Source organism: Pteronotus mesoamericanus, unplaced genomic scaffold (assembly GCF_021234165.1).
Source record: "Pteronotus mesoamericanus isolate MK-2021 breed Mesoamerican mustached bat unplaced genomic scaffold, CSHL_Meso_final contig_56, whole genome shotgun sequence".
NCBI lineage: Eukaryota > Metazoa > Chordata > Mammalia > Chiroptera > Mormoopidae > Pteronotus > Pteronotus mesoamericanus.
Window position 1 is genome coordinate 27,070,649 of NW_026555201.1, and position 5,198 is coordinate 27,075,846.

The 5,198-nt window shown below is 37.4% G+C and overlaps 1 pseudogene; it reads right to left on the reverse strand.

Moving 5' to 3' along the window:
* Nucleotides 1–378: 378 nt before the first annotated feature.
* Nucleotides 379–1,466, reverse strand: LOC129075743 (L-lactate dehydrogenase A chain-like; annotated as a pseudogene).
* Between the last annotated feature and the right edge of the window lie 3,732 nt (nucleotides 1,467–5,198).

A 5,198-nucleotide genomic window follows, 5' to 3' on the forward strand; every position in this document is an offset into this window, starting at 1 on the left:
CAGTTAAACAAAAACATGAAAGATGGAAGAAAAAGTGAAATAAAGGCATGTTAACATTTTTATATAGAAGAGAAAATAGATATATTTTTCCATAGTCAATGAAAAATTAAGGTTGTATTTATTTATTTTTTTATCTTAATATATTAACAGAGTAGTCACTGTTCAAGGTTTATTTGGTGTTTTAGTTGGTATGACACTTGGATAGTTGGCTGCATTATTTATATGTAGACTTTCTTTTTACATTATATGGCAATGTATAGTAATCTGATTCATAGAGTACACAAAATAAGATCCTTAAGAACAGTTATGTACAAGTCATGCAATACTGGATTTATACTTTGGATCCCAGGATGTGATTGACTGGAGGGAAAAGTTGGACTAGGCACGTTGGGTAAAGGAACCACAAGTTATATAACACATAGTGAACACACATCTAGTTTGAAGGGCAACTGTAGTGTGTGCAACATTGACAGTGGTGCCCTTGAGGAGGTGGAATTGTTTCTCACTAACCAGTCCCAAGATGCAAGGAACACTAAGAAAGACATCTTATTTTATTCCATAGAGACCCCTGATCATGGTGGAAATTGGATGCACCCGCCTAAGATTCTTCATCATACTTTCTGCTAAATCTGCCACAGAGAGTCCAATGGCCCAGGATGTGTAGCCTTTCAGTTTGATCACCTCATAAGCACTCTGAACCACCTGTTTGTGAACTTCTTTCCACTGTTTCTTATTGCATCAATGCCCAGACCAGGGTGCAGAGTCTTCAGGGAGACACCGGCAACGTTCACTCCACTCCACACAGTCACACTCAAGTCTCCATGCTCCCCAAGGACCCGGCTATGACAGCTTAATGGGTGAACTCTCAGCCTTTCCCCCAATAGGTAACGGAACCGGGTTGAATCCAGATTGCAACCACTTCCAATAACACAGTTTTTGGGAAAGCCACCTATCTTCCAAGCCACGTAGGTCAAGACATCCACTGGATTGGAAACAACAAACAATTTGCAGTTGGGACTGTATTTTACAACATTAGGAATGAAGAATTTAAAGATGTTCACGTTATGCTGGACCAAATTAAGACGGCTTTCTCCCTCTTGTTGATGCGCCCCAGCTGTGACAATAACCAGCTTGGAGTTTGCAGTCCCATTATAGTCTTTGCTAGAGACAATTTTTGGTGTTCTAAGGAAAATGCTGCCATGTGGGAGATCCATCCATCATCTCTCCCTTTAATTTGTCTTCCATGACATCAACAAGAACAAGTTCATCTGCCAAGTCCTTCATTAAGATAGTGATGGCACAGGCCATGCCAACAGCACCAACCTCAACGACTGTAATCTTATTCTGGGGGGTTTGTTCTTTCTTTAGGAGATTCACAATCATCTGATCCTTGAGTTGCCATTTTGGACTTAGAGCCAAAAGGAATCGGGTGTGCACAGTGTAGGGGTCTCGGTGGTGCGCAGCGCTGGATCCGAACTTGGAGACAGCGGCTCCAGTACCTAAGGTTGTATTTAGATCTTAAGAGATTAATATATATAATGAAAATAATTTAAATAGCATTTATAACTTTCAAACTACCCAAAGTGCAAAAAGAAGCACATAGGAGGTGTTTTATTTAGCAGAAGATAGGAAAGAAAATGAGAAGAAAAAGGATGATAAGAGGGAGTAGAAGGAGGGGGAAGAATAAATTACATACAAAAGATGGCATAAAAAAATAAAATATGAGATGTTAGGATGAAATATATACTATCAGGGACCGCAAGAAATGTAAATGGATGAGATTCACAAATAAACGACTCTGAAACAAAATTATATAAATTAAAAAAATGAAAAACCGAGGTATACATACATGCTATGTATAGGAGACCAATCTGGAACAAAATATTTCCCCACTCCTTGGATCTTTTTTCTCATTGGGATGTCTAAGTGTGGACTCTGTTGAAGGAGAAAGGTCTGGGAAGTAGGTAAGAAAGAACGGATCTAAGGAGTGGCAGAAGTATTTGATAAAGACACTCAGAGGAAAGGTCATGGTTCCCAATGTATACAAGGGGGGGACCCCCTGTACAACAGAATTATTTTCTGGAGGGTGGGCCCCTTAGGGTAGAGGCTTCCCCTACTAGCTGAATGTTCTAGAAACCCATCTGTATCAGTGGACCAGCTGGCATTGTGAGAGGCTGCATTTGGCTTCAGTTAATTTTTTTTGAAGACTCCTTCAACATGTTTGTCAATTTCATGATGGGTGATTTATGCGCACACCTGCCCACACCACAAGGAATGTTCAGCAGTTTTTGACCAAAGAAGACATGACCTTCATGCCCCACTCTCCCTATTCACCTGATCTCACCCCCAGTGTCTTTGTTTCCCTGGATGGAAAAAGTCCTCAGAGGGAAAAGTCTTGCTGATGTAAAAGAGATGAAACAAAAAATGGCAGGAGCACTTAAAGGCATCAAAATCGATCAGTTCAAAAACTGTTTAGAGCAGTGGAAGAAACATCTCGATAGATGTATTGCATTAAATGGAGATTACTTTGAAAGTGACTGAAGTTTAAACATACAAGAATAAATACACAACTTTTTATAAACAAATTCTGTTTTGGGGGTATATCCCTCATATATTTGAAAAGAAGCACTGGTCAAAATTGGAAATTAATTTTATGCTCAATTAATTACAAAAGATTTAATTAACTGAAACAATATAGAATTTAAATACATACGCAAAAAGGCAGTAGGCTAATGTAGTTTTATGAGTGGATTCACTCAAATCTTAAAGAAACAAAACTTGTCATATTAAATTGTCCATGTCATAAGGAAGCATGAAAACTCTCAAAAATTATTTTACGATGTTAGCAAAATATGAGCTGGAATGATGCAAAAATAATCTATACTCAAATTCATTTATTATAAAAATACAAATGAAATAATTACAAATCACATATAGTACTATTTAAAAGAATGATACACCAAGATTGGGAAGGGTTTATGAAAGCAGTACAAGGATGGGAGGAAAGGGGTTCAGATGATACAGTAGGATAAGGGCTGGAATGAGAAGAGGAAAGGAAGAATTGTTTTTGGTGGCCAAGAGTTTTAGAAGAGGTTTAATGAATTGGCTACAAGTTTCCAACAAACTTTGATATAAAGTTGTTTTCAATATTTACATTGGCTGAGTTCCTAAGTAGGGTTGGAGACATGAGGACACTTCTGCAGTCTTTGCCAGGATTACAAATAGAATGGTGATGAGAAGATATCATTTTCAATTATTGAGATGGGATCATTCCAAGGACTTCACTTCCCAAAGAAATTAGCATAGCCTTTGGTGCCAATAGAATAAGCTATGCTTATTAGCATAGCAATAAGCCACCAGGATATTTCAGTACATGATTTAGCTAGCATGTTTATATATGATCTCAACTTCTTGCAGGCATTTTGAGACAGACTAATTATTTGAAGAAGTAGGAAAAAGTTATACTAGGGCTATAAGCCCCTAATATTAAACACAGGATATAAAATATGTCCTAAATCCAATACTAACAAAGGCCAAGGTAGGAAGCTCCCACGGTTTAAGGTATGACTTACAAGGCCCTTGGTGGTACCCAAGGCCACAGTAAGGAATTTAAAAGGAGAACAAGTTTTAAGGTGATGTTAATGGTTCAAATTGAAGTGACCAAGTCTTGAAGAATTACCACGAGTAAATATCCTTTAGAAAGTATAATATGTGAGACTAAGTTTTAGAAAGAGAAGAATTAGGCTGGGTTTATTGATTTAAAAGCTATCATTCAGAGAAAAAACTAGTTTAACTTGTGAGAATAAATTATCTAAAAGATAAGCTGAAAAATAAATTTAAAATGAAGACAACATTTAAAGTGGTGAAATTAAGGTGAAGCCAGGGAAACTAACAGAAAGATCAGGAAAAAAGATTCTTACTGGCCAACAGAAAATAATATGCAGAGATCCTATGATATTTATTTATTCTACAAACACATATTGAGCATGTCCTATGTATAAAATAGATTAGATGGTCCTTACCCTTCTGATGCCTTTTATTTAAATTACAGTGCAGACAAAAGGATCTAAAAAGATATTTTGATTATTTGAAAATACTAGGAGTAAATTTCTCCCATAATTATTTCCAGATTTATTTGGCTCCTTTCTGTATCATTCATCATTTGGCTCATAACTCAGGTTCCCCTGTGCCAGAAAAATCCTGTATAGATGTCTAAATATCTGCTTGAAGTTTCCCATCAATAGAGGTTTATCTGAGCTATTCTAAATGCTGGGGATACAGTAGTGAACAAATGAAATTCTATGTACTCATGGTGCATTCTAGAAGGCAAGACAAACTACCCAAATAAATACGTAAGTGACATATAAGGGAACAACAAGTGAGTGGGAAAGAACAAAGGAGGGTAAAGCTTACAAACATGCTGCAAAGACATGGAGATGGTTGCTATTTCACATAGCGTAATCAGGAAAGCCCTCTCTAATAAAATAGCTTCTAAGCCAATACCCAAAGTAAATAATAAAGTGAGTTTTGTGGCTCTCTTGGGAAAGAGCATTCCTATAAAGAAAGCAGTGAAGCCCTGAGGTAAGAACATGCTTGGAAGATCAAAGCATCAAGGAAAATGAATAGAGGAAGTGCCACAGGAGCCAAGGTTGGAGTTGGTACAGGGCCATCATGTTCGTCCCTGTAAAACAAAAACAGGACATTCAGTTTTGAGCTGGATGAAATGGGAGATCATTCTAATGTTTCATACAGAAGAGTGAAATAATCTAATTCATGTTTTAAAAAGATTACTGACTATTGAGGCACAGGAGGACCAATCAGGAGGTCTCTCTTTGAAGAGCTTTAAATAATTCGTTTATAATTCCTCACTAAATTCATGGATGGTATAGTAATTGTTATAGACTCAGTGTTTGTACCCCACCTGCAAAATTCATGTGTTGATACCCCGATCCCAATGTGATAATGTTTGGAAGTGGAGTGTTTTTGAGGTAATTAGGTCATGAAGTGGAGCTCTCATGAATGGCATTAGTGCCCTTAGAATAAGATGTCAGAGGGTTAATTAGCTCCCTTACTGCCATGTGAGGATAGAGGACAGAGATTCTGGAAGAGAACTCTCACCCGAATCTGACCATCCTGGCCCCCTATCTCAGAATTCTAGCCTCCAAAAGCTTGAGAAATGTTTGCTGTTTAAGTTGTCT